The sequence below is a fragment of the Lipotes vexillifer genome, unplaced genomic scaffold (genome assembly GCF_000442215.2).
Source record: "Lipotes vexillifer unplaced genomic scaffold, Lipotes_vexillifer_v1.1 scaffold1457, whole genome shotgun sequence".
NCBI lineage: Eukaryota > Metazoa > Chordata > Mammalia > Artiodactyla > Lipotidae > Lipotes > Lipotes vexillifer.
The window spans coordinates 745,362-763,369 of NW_006784622.1; the positions used below are offsets into that span (position 1 = coordinate 745,362).

The 18,008-nt window shown below is 38.0% G+C and overlaps 1 protein-coding gene and 1 pseudogene across 5 annotated transcripts in view; both read right to left on the reverse strand.

The window, feature by feature from the left end:
- Positions 1–18,008, reverse strand: part of DLG2 (discs large MAGUK scaffold protein 2) — a 1,040,068-nt gene that overhangs the window by 604,482 nt on the left and 417,578 nt on the right. The gene's annotated exons all lie outside the window — the stretch shown is intronic.
- On the reverse strand, positions 1,226–1,842 carry LOC103079403 (charged multivesicular body protein 5 pseudogene; annotated as a pseudogene).

Below are 18,008 nucleotides of genomic sequence, written 5' to 3' on the forward strand. Positions count from 1 at the left end.
AAGGTTAATTTTAATCTTCCTAGTCTCAGTTCCTTTGGACATTCTGGTACATTTCCTTGCAGAAAATATCTTTGAAACAAAAAGTACATTTCATCACTAACATGTCCACAGAGTCACATCTCAAATTTGCACTAAGCAGGGAATTCCCTGGCGGTCCAGTGGTTAGGACTCAGCGTGTTCACTGCTGAAGGCATGGGTTCAACACCTGGTCAGGGAATTAAGATTCCGCAAGCCGTGTGATGCGGCCAAAAGAAAAAATTTGCACTAAACAAATATTCTGGAATATGATATAGTATCACTGAAAAGTCAACTAATACTTAAAAATTATTTGTTCTACTTTGAAGATATCTAAAATAACATGTAATGTCTACTCTCATTCATAGGTATTAAAGTATGTTCTATTGTAAAACAAGATTTGTGATTTTATACATTTGTAAGGATGTTAATTCATTAAAAATAATCACTAAATGCTGTGTTAATTTTTTTTTTAAAAACCTGTTTATTATGTATTAAAAAATAGTGGGAGGAAAGATAAAGTTTCAGCTCTGGTTCTTTGTGGATGTGGAGATTATGGATTTCCTTTTGAAAAATATTTATTGAGTATAAATAAATGTCCTATACATTAAATATCGAGAAATATTCATTATTGATTACAAGTCTGCTGTAATACTGAAGGAACCACAGGATCAAAATAGCCACCCATGATACGGTAGTGATAATTCCATTCCAGTATTGGACACAGTAATGATTTACTCACAAGACACAACAAAACTCACCAAAAAAGGCCATCATTTTAACCAACCTATAATACCACAAGAGAAAATGGTTTTGAATCATAATATGGACAGTCCCGCTAATCTCGTCTTTGTCATCAATTTATCAGGTCAATTTGAGATTGTGGAGATATGCTGTCATAGAACTTAAAGATTACCATTTCCTTGGTTTTATTTCAAAATTACTATTAAGGAATGAAGTTATACATACCCAATGATAATTTTAAGTAAGTTAGTCTTTGAAAAAAGAAAAGGAATAAAAATTTAGCATGAAGAAAGCTTCCTTCAAGCAATGAATCTCTTAACGGAAAAAAAATGAAAGCAATGTAATTAACTTTTCCTCCAAAGAAAGGAAAGAAACCTAAATCTGTTATGGCTAACTTGGAAAGCTAAATATTTCCTAGTCCCAGAATATGTGTTTATTTCACATGATGTACTTGAATGATGCAAGTCTATGAAGCAGGGATCTGTGGCAATCCGAATTCACCCACCAGGACTCCATCCTTATTCTTTGTGTCAGTGGGAACACCTTCTGGAATTGCAGGGCAGCTGCTGCTTCATCCAAATAAGAACTGTCTTTATTAGCCAGAAGCTCATGGCCCAGTGCAACCAACCCTGCTTCTAGGTCATCTTCATCTAATTCTGGGGTGCCGTAACTAGGACTCAGTGCTTCTTGGATTTCATTTGCATCTTCCATCATATCCTCTAGCTGGTCTTGTAGATCCTCAGTCTGGTCAAGTTTTACTTGCTTGTATGCTTTCTTCATTTCCTTTACACCCAGTTTCATAGCAACAACCGTGGTCTTGGTGTCCTTCAATGACTGGATGATGTAATTGGCTTGTTCCATGTTAAATGACTGTTGGGCAAGACTGTCCCGCTGCTGCTCATACCTTTGCAGGACCCTCTCTCATCTTCTTGATCTGATTCTCATACTTCACTAGTTCAGCATCCAGCCGAGAAATCTTGTCAATGGATTCTGCCCTGCTGTCCTCCGTGCCAATGCAGTCAGTCAGTCAGTCAAGCTGGGTGGCGGAGCCTTGGGTTTCGCTTTCCCGAAGAATCGGTTCATCTTGGGTGGCCACGAAGAAAACCCAAACGTTTGAGCAAAACCAGAAAAGAAAGCAGAGTCACCTCCGCCTCCGACTTGACTTCCGGCCCTCCATGCGCAAGCGCAACGTGCCTATTCGGATGTTTTAAAAAGCATGTTTCTATTTTTGTTTCTTCCAAAAGTTCTATAATGGACATACATCATTGCAGAGAACCTAAGAACATGGGCCTGGGTGCCTTGGCCACACCTAGACACGACTGGGGTCCTGTCCCAGCTCTAGAACTCAGGAGCTGTGTGACTTTGGGCGAGTCCTTTGATATCTCAAAGCTTCAGCTTTTGCATGTGAAAATAGGGATAATAAGATTGCTGTACGGATTAAATAATATATGTGAAATATTTAGTACAGTGCCTGAAAAATGGTAAGCTATTATAGTCATGAAAAAAACAAGAACAATTTGCGTGAGAAAGGATGTGAAAAGACTATAGTGGAGGGGAAAAAAACTCTGAAGGGACAGAAAGGAAGAGAGGGCTACCATCAGGTACTGAAAGTATTTTTGAAATTTTATATGGAGAAGAGAGAAAGAGATGCAATGAATGGGACTTGGGGGAAGAAAAATGTAAAAATAAGGCTTTTAAGTAAGTCTTGTTTTGTGGAGTATAGCTTTATTCTGCTTTCATCTTCCCTCTCCCCTACCATCAAGAAAATAGTCAGTTCTAATATAAACTATAGCTTTATGGTAGCCTTAGAGAAAGCTTCTAAAGATCAGCACACTTGGCAGAATTCCCACCAGCTCGTGCCCACTCTGTCCTTGCCCCACTCCTCACCTGTAAACACATCCAGCCACTCAGACCACTCAAGGCTTGATTCAAAAGGAGGCTTTAGGTCACAGGTCTGAAGCTTAATTTTGAAACGTACTGGTTATTAAGATGGGTGGGTTGGGGTCTTGATTGGCTTGTTCTTTATTGTCTCCACTTAGTCCTACTCTCTTTGGTCAAACAGATGAATTAATTACAGACCAAAGGGCCACATCATGGAGAAAGCTGATCAATGTTTAATGTGCTGGATGAAATGCAATACTACATTATCAAGTGGAAAACACTGGCTGGGAACTATACTGTCTGTGCTTAAAGAGATCAATGATTTATAAAAATCAGAATCTGTTTAAAAAGAATAATTGCATAGATTTTATGTGAACTATAAGGATACCAGAAAGGCTCTCAAGGTTAAGGTAGCAAAAATGCCTTACTTTTCTTTTATTCCTAGAGTCACTAAAGGTAGGTTAAGAACAAATAACAGACACTCAAAAGTTTATTTAAGAAAAGACAGATGCTTTACGTTACCAGAGAAAAGGATAAAACAACACACACACACACACACACACACACACACACACACTCACACACTCAGATTGACCCAAATGGCTTCAAATCATTATGACCTTTTCTAAATCTACTTAATTGTGTCTGTCTGCTGTCTTCCTGTATCCTCTCATGAAGCACATGTGGGTTCACTGGGAATATTTAAAGTTCCACCAGCTAAGGTTCCTCCTTGTTGAAACTTCTCACCTTAAAAAACCATTTATTTCATTGACCTCACTAGGTGCTATTAGTCCATTAAAATTGAGAATAATAAAAATCAGCATAATTTAACAGTTTTCTAGGAAAGGTAAAGGACTGATGTTTTGGAAGCATCAGATATGAGTCGATGTAGTAATATCTACTAGGACTTTTTCTCTACCAAACATTCACAGGGTTGTAGGAAGAGTGACAGTTCATACAGCTTATCATGGATCACTTGTCAAGTTTGACAGTCCCTGTTTTGGGGAATCTGGAATTGAAACGATGAGATTCAGAGATTCTATCTAAACAGAAGAAATAGAAGTTTGAAGGTTTCATATTGGGGCCTTTTTCTTCCACACTGACTGAAAAGTGGCAAAAGCTTATTTGCAAGAAGATGGGAATGAAGCAAATTTTTGGAAAGAAGTAAGGGCTTCAGTCCATGGTTGTCCAATCCAGCCTTGAATTTCAGAAGATATTCCAAGTGTCCTTCTAATTCATTCCCCTTTTTGATTAAGTAAGCTCAGGTGGATCTTTGTTACCCATCAACAAAAATTTCTAACTAATACAGGCAGACTTTGTGACCAGCACTTTGCATGCACTATATCCCTTACCTCATTCCTATTTTCCTTTTAATACTTAATTCAAGTTTATCTTGTCTTCTGGGAAGTCATCCTTGGCTCAACTGGCTGGTCCAGTGTCCCTCTACTAGGTAGCCAGTACAAAATATTAATGAAGTTACCAGACCTAGCAAATCAAAGTATAGGACACTCAGTTAAATCTGGATTTCAGATAAAAACAATAATAATTATTATTCAGATTAACACTTTGTAGTGTAAGTATTTTCTGTACCATGTTTGGGACATACTCAAAAATTACTTGTGTTTATCTGCTATTCAAATTTAATTAGGCGTACATACTGTGTTTATAAAAGTACAGTATTTATAAAAGCACTAAACTGTGCTTATTATACTGAACTGTGGTCTCTGGTTTATTCGAACGGTATAATCCTTGGTACATAATGGGAGATATTTACACTATGTACTACGTATATATTCTTTAATCTGTTTAATCTAAACAGAAACCTTGAAAGGTAGATATTGCTTCTTTCATTTTACAACAAAAACTGAAGCTAAAAGAAGTCTATAATGACAGTAAGTGTTGTCTAGGTAATCTCAAAGCTTATGCACTGTACCATCCATATCTCTAGTTTGTTAAAAATAATTTGGGGACATAATTAAGGACCAATCTCAATTGCTAACCATCAGTAGGATTAAGGATCATACTAGAAAGTGGTAAAGCCGAGCCAAATAGCAAAACCCAAATTTTTTTCTTAAAGAAAATCTAGTTCTCAACTTTAGAATCAGATTTCTATACTTTAAAACTAGATTTAGAAAGGGTTCTCAAACTTTAGTGTGCATTAGAGTTACCTGAAGGATTTAAGACATAGGTTGCTGGGCTCCGCTGCCAGAGAGTTTCTGATTCAGTAGGTCTGGAGCAGGAAAGAGGATTCACTTCTCTAACAAGTTTCTAGGTAATGCTGGTGTTGGTGGTCTGGGACATACTCTGAAAACCACTGCTCAAGGTTCTGAAGGGTCACTCTACTTGGCTAGTGTGTGGTTCATTCTAAAATGAACAGGACTACTCAGTCTTGTGTAGACCCAGGTGACTGTGCTGGAAGTTCGGAGCTCTGACTCTGAACCCAATCCCTTCAATGTTGCAGCTCTTCATTATTTGGAATGCAGTCTCTAAGGGAATATGGACCAGGAGACCACAGCTGCCATACCACGTGAAATTGTGTATGACAGCCATTTTCCAGCACTCATTTTATATGAGACTCTTTTTTTAAAATAGGGCTTCTGCTCTCGTCTCTGACTCTGGGTGAGAGTAACTTGAGTTTATGATCCGTAGAAGCCATCTCCTACAGTGAACATACTGTTTTTCTCTCTCCATTTGCCACTTCATTTCCTGTATATAAAACCCTTCCAGGATTCTCTGCAGCTGTCATCTGGGAAAAATCACAGCTTTCCCACGATGGGGGAGAAAAATCGCTATTTTAGAGTCACTGATTGGTCTTTCGGCACTTTCCCGGAAAAGGAGAGAGTCCAGTAACAAATCTCAAGCCAGGTAACTCGGTGAATGCAACATGGAAAAGAGGCACTAAATAGGGACTTCAAAGGGAAAGGATCGTAGGACTGGAGATTACTTAGTCCACTCAGTCCAATACTCTGTCCATAGACAGGACTACATACCAACTTTCAAGAAACAAGGTCCCGGTACCTCCCATCTGGATTAATGAAGTAGCTTTCTAGCTAGTTTTCCTGATGCTAGATTACCTAGTCCCTCTTTACGTCATCCCACAGGCAAGCCCAGCTCAGCTACAATTTCCTAAAGCAACCCTATCATTATTTCCTCTCCCTCAAAATTCGTCGAGTCACTTAACGTATATAAAATCAAAGCTGTGGTTAATTTATCCTTGTATTCCTAGTGTCTGCTATACAGTTGTCACTTAAGAGTGAATGAGTGCCACTGAAGGGCCTCTAAATCTAGCCTCTTCTTATGCCTCTCAAACTCCTGCTTCAGTCAATCCACATCCTCATTGTCCTGAAAATATAACAAGCTCGTTCCTGTTTCTACATTTTATTTCATGGTGCTTTCTGCCTCCCAAATGCCTGGCTCAAACCAGCCTCATTCAAAGGCAAGCTCACACTCTCCAGCCTCATGAAATGTTTCCTAATCACACAAGTCCTCATTGCCTATGATGCCTGAAATGCAAATGCATGGTAGATTCTCATGAAGAAGCTACAGATTGATCTGGTACCCCTGCAGAACCTATAATTAAGTACTATACATTAAGAAATGCATTTTAAAATGCTGGATTTGATTTTCTATTTTCCTCTACTAAGATTTACTCCAATCCCAGAAATTGATATGGATCAGCATATATGAAATCGATAATTTTACATTTTCTGATTCTAATTTGATTTGACTATGTGATATCGATGAACATTTTAGTGAAAAGTTGAGAAGCACAAGGAGCATGGTATGGTGGGAAGAATAGTGAGTTGTAAACCAGATTGGAATTCTAATCCTCACACTTGCCATTTAAGTAAGGCATTTTTTTTCTTGTCTCTGTTTAAATTGAGTTCAATGATTTTACAATTCTTTTCTAACTCTGGTGTTCTATAAATCTAAATTCAAGGCTAACAGCCTGCCACCTAGCTCCACTTGGAAGTCTGGAATGTACTTCAAATGCAGCAGAATGCCAAATTATGCTTATTCTCTCTCCATGGACAACTATGTACTTTACTTTTTATTCTCTATCAAAGTAAATCATTCCATCTCCAAAAATGGGGAGTTCTCCTGCTCTCTCAGACACACATCCAATCTGTCACACAGTTTTTTAGATTTAAACTTTTCTTTATACTCATTTATCCTACTGTGGCTCTTATCGTCAATCACCCAGATTCTGGAAAAAAATTTGTAACCAGTCTCCTTGTTTCCTTTTGTCCATTACAACCCATCTCCCAATTTATTGCCAGAATGGGGTTACTGAAAATACACCTGATTGCTTTATTCCCCTATTTAATATCCTTTGACTGCTTTCCACTGCCTACAGCAGATTTTCAAACATTTAAAAAACATAAGCCTTCACTCTGATACCAAAACCAGACAAAGATGTCACAAAGAAAGAAAACTACAGGCCAATATCACTGATGAACATAGATGCAAAAATCCTCAACAAAATACTAGCAAATCCAACAGTACATTAAAAGGATCATACAGTATGATCAAGTGGGGTTTATCCCAGGAATGCAAGGATTCTTCAATATACGCAAATCAATCAATGTGATAAACCATATTAACAAACTGAAGGAGAAAAACCATATGGTCATCTCAATAGATGCAGAAAAAGCTTTTGACAAAATTCAACACACATTTATGATAAAACCTCTCCAGAAAGTGGGCACAGAGGGAAACTACCTCAACATAATAAAGTCCATATATGACAAACCCACAGCCAACATCATCCTCAATGGTGAAAAACTGAAACCATTTCCACTCAGATCAGGAACAAGACAAGGTTGCCCACTCTCACCACTATTATTCAACATAGTTTTGGAAGTTTTAGCCACAGCAATCAGAGAAGAAAAAGAAATAAAAGGAAGCCAAACTGGCAAAGAATTAAAGCAGTCACTGTTTGCAGATGCCATGATAATATACATAGAGAATCCTAACGATGCTACCAGAAAACTACTAGAGCTAATCAATGAATTTGGTAAAGTAGCAGGATACGAAATTAATGCACAGAAATCTCTGGCATTCCTATACACTAAGGATGAAAAATCTGAAAGTGAAATTAAGAAAACACTCCCATTTACCATTGTAACAAAAAGAATAAAATATCTAGGAATAAAGCTACCTAAGGAGAAAAAAGACCTGTATGCAGAAAATTATCAGACACTGATGAAAGAAATTAAAGATGATACAAATAGATGGAGAGATATACCATGTTCTTGGATTGGAAGAATCAACACTGTGAAAATGACTCTACTACCCAAAGCAATCTACAGATTCAATGCAATCTCTATCAAACTACTAATGGCATTTTTACAGAACTAGAACAAAAAAATCTCACAATTTGTATGGAAACGCAAAAGACCCCGAATAGCCAAAGCAATCTTGAGAAAGAAAAACGGAGCTGGAGGAATCAGGCTCCCTGACCTCAGACTATACTACAAAGCTACAGCAACCAAGACAGTATGGTACTGGCACAGAAACAGAAACATTGATCAATGGAACAGGATAGAAAACCCAGAGATAAACCTACGCACATATGGTCACCTTATCTTTGATAAAGGAGGCAAGAATATACAGTGGAGAAAAGACAACCTCTTCAATAAGTGGTGCTGGGAAAACTGGACAGCTACATGTAAAATAATGAAATTAGAACACTCCCTAATACCATACACAAAAATAAATTCAAAATGGATTAAAGACCAAAATGTAAGGCCAGACACCATCAAACTCTTAGAGGAAAACATAGGCAGCACACTCTATGACATAAATCACAGCAAGATCCTTTTTGACCCACCTCCTAGAGAAATGGAAATAAAAAGAAAAATAAACAAATGGGACCTAATGAAACTTCAAAGCTTTTGCACAGCAAAGGAAACCATAAACAAGATGAAAAGACAACCCTCAGAAGGGGAGAAAATATTTGCCAATGAAGCACTGACAAAGGATTAATCTCCAAAACATACAAGCAACTCATGCAACTCAATATCAAAAAAACCCAAACAACCCAATCCAAAAATGGGCAGAAGACCTAAATAGACATTTCTCCAAAGAAGATATACAGACTGCCAACAAACACGTGAAAGGATGCTCAACATCACTAATCATTAGAGAAATGCAAATCAAAACTACAATGAGGTATCGCCTCACACCAGTCAGAATGGCCATCATCAAAAAATCTACAAACAATAAATGCTGGAGAGGGTGTGGAGAAAAGGGAACCCTCTTGCACTGTTGGTGGGAATGTAAATTGATACAGCCACTATGGAGAACAGTATGGAGGTTCCTTAAAAAACTAAAATAGAACTACCAGATGACCCAGCAATCCCACTGCTGGGCATATACCCTGAGAAAACCATAATTCAAAGAGTCATGTACCAAAATGTTCATTGCAGTTCTACTTACAATAGCCAGGACATGGAAGCAACCTAAGTGTCCATCAACAGGTGACTGGATAAAGAAAATGTGGCACATATACACAATGGAATATTACTCAGCCATAAAAAGGAATGAAACTGAGTTATCTGTAGTGCAGTGGATGGACCTGGAGACTGTCATACAGAGTGAAGTAAGTCAGAAAGAGGAAAACAAATACCATATGCTAACACATATATATGGGATCTAGAAAAAAAAAAAAAAGAGGTTCTGAAGAACCTAGGGGCAGGACAGGGATAAAGATGCAGACATAGAAAATGCACTTGAGGATATGGGGAGGGGGAAGGGTAAGCTGCGACAAAGTGAGAGAGTGGCATGGACATATATACACTACCAAACGTAAAATAGATAGCTAGTGGGAAGCAGCCACATAGCACAGGGAGATCAGCTTGGTGCTTTGTGACCACCTAGAGGGGTGGGATAGGGAAGGTGGGAGGGAGGGAGATGCAAGAGGGAAGAGATATGGGGACATATGTATATGTATAACTGATTCACTTTGTTATGAAGCAGAAACTGACACACCATTGTAAAGCAATTATACTCTAATAAAGATGTTAAAAAAGAAAAAAATAGAAAGTATAAGCAAAGAAACCCTTTCTTCAAATGAAATCTTACTCAGAAGCTACATAATGTACATTTATAATTGTCTGTATATAACAAAGGCAGACTTTCTGTAATTTCTGCGGTGGGGAGGGAAATCTTACTCAGAAGCTACATAATGTACATTTATAGTTGTCTGTATATAACAAAGGCAGACTTTCTGTAATTTCTGCGGTGGGGAGGGAAAGGAATCACAGCAGAGTCTGTTGGAAGGCCCTTGTTTGTGACTCCACAGAGGGCTCTGAGGAATCCAGAGTCAGGGCATCATATATGACTGAGCAGGGGCTAGTGATTACTGAAAGAAATCCAGGGCATGCCCTTTCTCCAGGCCAAGTGCCCTGGCATTGACCAGTGTCTGCTGAAGTATCTTTTTCTAAATCACATTAAAATCACATAAAGGCTTCTTGTGGTCCAGTGGTAGCACTGTTCACAGGGTTCTATGGAACACAGATTGAGTCCACTTGCCTTTTTTGATAAAGCTCAAAGACTTTCACATAACATATAAGTCTTTCCACAACTGGTTGTTATTCACCTCCCCAGCCGTGTCTCTTGCTGTAATATTATAGTTTCTTCAAACCCCATGCAAGTTCATGACTCAGGCCTCTCTCTCTGCCTGGAATAGCCACCTCCAGATGTCACATTTGTCTGAGTGCCTTACCCATTTTTTAAGACTAATATCCATTCTGAGGTCGCTTTACAGTTTAATGGGGGGAGATAGTAAAACAAACTAGTAAAATACAGTATAATAAGTCGTATGGCAAGTGAAATATAGGGTGTTGCAGCAGTATATAATGGGAGAATCATGTTGGGGCTAGGGAGGCTAAGGAAAACTTGGAGCAACTGAGGTAGCTGAGATCTGAAGGTCAAATAGAAGTTAGCCAGGTGAATAAAGAGAGGGAGAAGTGTTTCAGGAACAGTTTAACTGCTGGTGAGGCGAGGAGTGGAGATCAAGCCTTGATTGAAGGCTCTTGCAAGGCATGTTAAGGAATTGGACTTGAACCTGAAGACAATGGAAAGCCACTGTAGTATTCAAAACTAGAATAATATTTTACAAAGAGTTCTCAAGGTACAGTGTAGAGATGTGCAGACATGGATAGATTTGGGGTGCAGGGGAGTCTGGAAAAAAGTAAGCAAGGATTATTGTTAGACGCTATTACATAATCTTGATAAAAGACATGGTGGCCTGGATTAGACTAGTGGCAGTGGCAATCAGGATAAAGAGAAAGGGACAGATGAAAGGGCTAATAAGAATCTACTAGATATACTGATGGATTCGTTGTGGAAAGTGAGGAAAAGGAGGAAATATTTTGTTTAAATGCTTATTTCTATCTACAAATCATGAATCACTTGAGGAGAGAAATCCTATCCTACTCATTTTTGTATCTTTACTGCCTACTACGGTGCCAGGCAGAGCTGGCACTGAATATATGTTTGATAAATAAACCAATGAATTTTAGAAGTGGGGAAGTTGATAATGACACCTCTGCTGTCAGTATCCATACTTTTCCCTCATCCTTTCCAGTGATCTTGTCCCATGAGAATTCTGTGTCTTTTCATGTCCTCTCATTTCTCCTGCAATAATCAATTCAAATTTAATCAACCTAAGAAACAGCCTGTCATTCACAGGCATATTTGTATTAAAAAACAAACAAACAAACAGAACACCAGTAAGAAGGCAAGGTCTAAACAAAACTGATCACCAATGATAAGATCTCAAATATTAGTTGAAAGATATAATTACACACATACATATTCAACCAATATTTATTGAGCATGTACTATATAGTGCCAGGTATTGTGTAGGCACTGAGGACACAGTGGTGAATGAGAAAGATACTGATGGCCCCAGAGGCGAGAGGTGGGGAGGAAGAGATTTACAAGAAGATCCCAAATTACATCACAAGGACAGCAGCCTTTATTACTTACATACAAGACTAATTCTAGTTTAAGCACACCTTTTAACCTTAAGAGTTTAGGTATTAATTTCAAGTTTTTATTAGTCATATGATTATTTTAATTCTTGGAGCTCAATTTTCATAGAAAGAGAGAACTGAACCATAAGCAAGAATTCAAGTATACCATGTGGCAAGATGCTTGTAATCTTTTCCCTTATTTTGAATTGCTCTTCACTTACCATGTATTGATATAAGAGGTGTGCCTCAATGCCCCCCACCATGGCAAGTGTGCACTATCTTATGAGCCAGCTGATATTCTGTGTGCTTTTACTTACACAGAGCAAATACAGATTATTTGATGGTAAGTGATCTCAACAGTTTATGAGATGTATAAAATATTTAAGAGAAAATTTTCAACACCTTTAAAATTCTTAAAATTATAAATGTTTAATCTCACGGTGAGTAAATTCATTGGTTGTTACAGGGAAACAATTTTCAACATTTGTACAGTTCAATAACAAATGAGATACCAGTATAACTTGATTTCTTTGTTTTCTTATTTATTACATCTCTCCCCACTAGAATGGAGCTCTGCGAATGAAGAAATCTTACCTCTAATTCTCTCTGTTTTATCACCAGTGGTTAGCATAGCTCTTCACGCAATAAAGTACCACCATCCACACAATTTTCCATATTCCTTTACTTTCCTCACCCTCCATATCCATTCCATTAGCCACATCAATTACTTCTAACTCCATAATGTATCCCAATCCATCAATTTCATTCCATTGCTGGTCCCACCATGCAGTCCAAGTCCCCACCACTTCTACCTGGACACATTGGCTCACTGGTTCTTCTCCTATTCTCTACAATACATTCTCTATATTCTCTACTCTGAGCCAGAGTACATAATTTTAAAATTTAAATCAGATGCCGTCACTTACCCCTTGCTTAAGCCCTCCAAGCTCTTCCTACATTATGTAAAATAAAACCCAAGCCCCTCCCCCCACCTCACAAAGCTCTGGCTCCCACTTCTTTCCATGCTGTCATCTTCTACCATCTTCCCTTTGTCCCCTTCATGCCAGCTGCATTGGCCCCACTTTTAATTCTAGTATGTGCCTAGCTCACTCCTGCTTTAGGGCACTTGTACTTACTGTTCCCTCAGCTTTGTAAGTCTTTTCCCTTACCTTTGTTTGGCCAGCTTCTTTTAGTCATTGAGATCTTGTCTTAAATACCACTTCATTAGAGAAGCCTTCCTTGATCACTCAGTATAAGAGTAGGACCAGCCACTCATCTACATCTCTCTGCTTCATTTTCTCCATAGCTTTTATTACTGATGATATTTTGTATGTGTGTTTATCTTCTGCCCGGTAGACAAAAATGTAATTTCCTTAGAACAGGAAACTTGCCTGTCTTGTTGACCATTTTATGCTTAGTGCCTCGGACAGTGCCAAGTCCATAGCAGAAACTCAATAAATAGTTGAATATCAAATTAATGAACGAGTGGAGGGATGAATGAATTGTAGTTCTACCTAATTTGAACTGGGTTTGTCAACTACAAAGTATATACAGTCTTGCTGCCCAAATTTGAATTCTGATAGCTCTAGCTTGAAGACCTTCTTAAATCCAAACCCATAATTACTGGAATTACTTAGCATTGACAAAAACTGTGAACAATTCTCTATATAGCAGAAAATGCTAAATTGCCTGGAGATACAAATTTTCGAGGATAGATGATTAGTGATGCTGTTTCCTGACCTTTTTCTGAGCTACCATAATCAGCTGCTATTGTTTATGTGATTTCATAATATCTACACTCCTTATTTTTTCCTAAGTTAAATCACATTTCATAAAATAAATTCAAATAAATTTTGTGTTGAAAACTCATGACATATTTTGAAATTACTGGTGATATTTTGTGGTTTCATAAAACCAGAACTGGAGCTCCCTGATTTAGTGGTTGAACTGGTGTTTGCGGTGGTAGGCTCAGTCCCTTACTGTTGTTCTCAGCTGTGGAGATAAATTTCAGAGGCCTGGGGATGGTAGCCAGGAGGATTAGGGGCACCATGAAGGGCACCTTTGCTCACAAATACCTTCTTGCTTTCAATAAATCGGTTTTATTTGAATTAATAAATTTCTCTTTCAAAATACAGAGAAACCCATTGGTGTCAACCATCCACATGTTATACATAATTGCCCATATGGGCTATGGGACTTCATTTTACAGCATGGGTAGATCAGGGGACTCTTCGAGGGGCAATCTCATTGAAGAACTTATTAGAAGAAGCCATAGGGACCAGGGGAGAGAGGAAAGACGCTTTCAGAAGATAAAGGAGATCAGAAAGAGACCCCAAAGTAAAACCACACATTTCCCAGGACTCCTGTCACAGCAAAGGTAGTAACCTTTGGGAACAGTAAGTGTTTATATAACACCCCAACAATGTTTTGTTTCGTTCTTAAAGCCTAAAAATATGCTGGGCAGATACTCTACCTTTTTAAATGGAAAAACTGAGGATTAGACAAGTTAAATAACTTACTCAAATTCACGCAGCAGGGAAGAGAGAGAAATAAAAATTATACATTAGTCTTAACAGCTCCTGGTCCTGTCTCCTTGCCATTTATCACTCCTGTTTATGCTGTTGTCACTTAGTCCTTCTGTTACAATTGTCTGCAAAACTTCAATCCTGATTGAACCCAGCTCTCCATCTTCCTCATTGCTTCTTCCAGAGCAGCTGAACACTGAAGGGCCGGAGAAAACCCACGAATAGTGGGTCCCTGTAAATTCATGATCTCCAAACACCCTGGTCAGTTTGCTATCCTTCCTTCTGCAATGACAGTCTCCAAACCCCTTTCCTACATCACTTCCAGCACATACCTACCTGACTATGTGCAAAGCCACGCTGTTCTCTCTCTTCCTATTACAGTGGAGGAAGTGTCTCTTCTGATACCAAGGTCCATCCATTCACATTTTCTTAAAGACCTCACTTAATCATTTAATCTCTTAACATCCTGCATCTTCAAACTCAGTCTCTCTAGTTAACCCATTCTCTGAACATTCAAACATACTCTGGTATCTCCCATCACTTGAAAAGTCTTCCATTGACCTGGTATCTCCCCTTGTCCTATCTGTTTCCTTTTTGCAAACCAAGTTATAAAGAGCTGTTTACACATAACTTTCATTTCTTCCTCCCTAATCTCTCTTTATCCCATTGTAATCAGAGTCCCCCTCACAATGCCCCTACGAAGAAAAACACAGAAAATGTTCCTACTAAATTCACCACTAGGGACTTCCCTGGCAGTCCAGTGGTTAAGACTTCGCCTTCCAATGCAGGGAGTGCAGGTTCCATCCCTGGTCAGGGAGCTATGATCCCACATGCCTTGTGGCCAAAAGACCAAAACATAAAACAGGAGCAATACTGTAACAAATTCAAAAAAGACTTAAAAAAATAATAATAAATAAATAAATTCACCACAAATCTAGGTTTGGCCAAATCTAATGCCATCTATTTAGTCCTCATCTTAGTTGATCTCACAATAATGTTAAGGCCAATTGCACACTTCCTCCGTGAAGCAGTCTTCTCTTGGCTTCTGTGACCGTTCTGCTTTTCTTCCTACCACTCTGGTCACTCCTTTCGAAATTCTCATTTTAGTTGTTCTCCAATTTATTGATCTTCATGCTTACAAAACAGAAGCAAGAAAAAACAAAGCAAAACAAAACTACCCTTTTTTTTGGTATGCTTTAAGTTGACATCTAACATTTTCCTCATAGGTTTAAATAGTAACAAAGGATATAATTTCTGGCCTGTTGTGAATTGTAAACTTTTATTTTTTAACTGTCACATCATTATTTCAAATGTATATAGCACAATGCAAGTATATACCAATTTGAAATCCATGATCACCAATTTAAGATATAAATTAAGATATTTTTGAGCAGTTGGACATTTTACATTTTTTTTCTCCTTGAATTTATGTTTTCATTTTACTTCCACAGAGTTTTATCCTAATATATTTTATGTTAGAACATCTTATATGGATCACTGTAATATACTTATTTGAATCAGAAATGTATGTACAAATACAAATCCTATGAATTAAAAAAAAAATTTTCCTGCAATGTAAGACTCCAATGTTAAAAAAAAAAGTTATCCTGGACTGAGTTATCATGCTGATTATTAATATTATACATTGATCAAAATAACCTAAATAAACTATGAATTTCAATGTATAAATCTAAAACAATGAAAATGTAATTGTATTGGGGATTTGTTTCTCAATGGGGAAAGTAGAGCTTTTTAAAATTAGCTCATGTTTCCATGGATGAATATGAATTAAGGGTAGAGTAAGACAAGATTCAGAATTCCTATTTTTCATTTCTACAAATGTTTAAGTGCTAAGGTAACTTTGTTCACATAAACAAGGAGATGGGAATGGGAAGAGAACTTTGAATTCCTTCCAAGTTAAATGCCCCAAATCCTGTGACCTATCATAAAAATTATTTTAATTATCTATCAGATGACAATTGCTTTTTAATTTTGCTAAAGCAAAGAATGGGAAACCACATGACTTTAGAAAAGGATTAACTACTCAATCACTAGAGACACTGACTAGCTCATCCTGGGCAACAACGTTTCAGATTGTTATTTTCACCTAGTGGTAAAATTGTACTGTTAACTAAGTAGTAAAATAGTCCTAGATAGTAAATAATAGTAAGTGGTAAACAGAGCCACAGTAGGATTTGGGATGGGTAGGTCATATAGCTTTCATTTGTAAAATGGGAGAAGTGATAAATGGAAAAGTGAGAAAAAAGCACCAGTATGAAGCTGCAGGCTACTTAGTGGGCAGATCAAATTAAAGATCTGGAAATTGAGTCACATAAAGGTACTCCTAGGGGTATGCGTTTTTCAGATTAAAAATCTCTGGTCTAATTTACATCAAAAATTTTAGAATAATTCAAGACAGTCCTAGGTCCTTTTCTCTTTTTATTGTATACATTTTCAAAGCAATCTCTTAATTTTCTTGGCTTTAAACATTCACAATTTTGTCCCTAGACAGATCTCCCAGAGTTCCAAATCTGTATGTTCAATTGCCTATTTGATATCTCCACTTGAATTCCTCATCAGGACCTTAAACTTAACATTGTCCAAATTGGAACTTATCTTCCAACTGCCTCTCCACCAGTCTTTGTCAATTGTTCTGATACATAGCTCAAAGTCATCCTCTGATAATTCTACTAGATGGCGAACTCTGTGAAGTCAAGGATATTGTATACTTAGCACCTGCTATGGGGCCCAGGGCAGAGAAGGCACTGATGCTTTATTTGAAGGAAACTACTTCTCACACCCCAGTCCAATTAGTCATTAAGCCCCCTCAAGTTTACCCCTTAAGTATATTTCAAAATGTATCCACTTCTCTCAGTCTTTTCATCAGCATCTTAGTCCCAGCTTCCATCATTTGTCACCTGAATTACCGCAATAGCTTCTTAAGCTGCTTTCCCCGCATGTGTTCTTGTCAGCCAAGCCAGACTCCCACAGCCATCAGAATGATCTTTATAGATAACAATTTGGTTCAGCCATTTTCTCATTGAAAATCCAAAGTTTCATGTTGCTTTTAGAAGGATAAAGAACAAATTACTCACTGTGACATCTAAGCCTCTGCCTGATTTCTCACGTCCACCTCTGCATTCTTATCTTGTCCCTGTTATCCCTTTCTCACTAATTCTAGTCCCAGGGACCTCTTCCTTATTTCTCCTCTGGCCTTTGGACATGTTTTCTCTGTCTGAAGATTCCTCCAGCCCTTGACACTTGGCTAATGCTTACCCTTTACGTTTCAGCTTAAATACCTCCTCCCTACAAGGCTTCCCTTGGATACCCCAGATGAGATCAGGTCATGCTATTAGAGCTTTTCACAGCTTACGTACTTTCCTTTCATTTCAACTCTAAATTTGTTTATTACTACACTGGACTGAACGCTCCATCAGAGCACAGATTCTGTTTTTTTGTTTGTTTGTTTCCTGCTCTATTCCCAGCTCCAACTGTCTGATCCACAGCAGAACACTCAGTAAATATTTATAGGACTAATGGGTAACAAAAGTCTGGGAGTAAAATGGAAGACTCAGTGTCAGTTTAATAAATACTTGCGTTACTTCTTGTTTGTCACTTCACTAGATTTCCCAACTTCAGTGACTTGCCACAGGAGTAGATATGACAGTGACCTCGGCCCACTCGAGACTTTTTACCCCACTACATTGAAAACTCTGAAACCCCTCCTCTCACTCCCCACACTCATACAAAAGTGGCTCTGCCCATTCCTTTTTCTAACTCAGATTTGCATGTTTGATGCCCCAGTCTGAATGTCAGAGAAGGGGAAATACAGGGGAGATGAGTTCATGGTACATAAGAC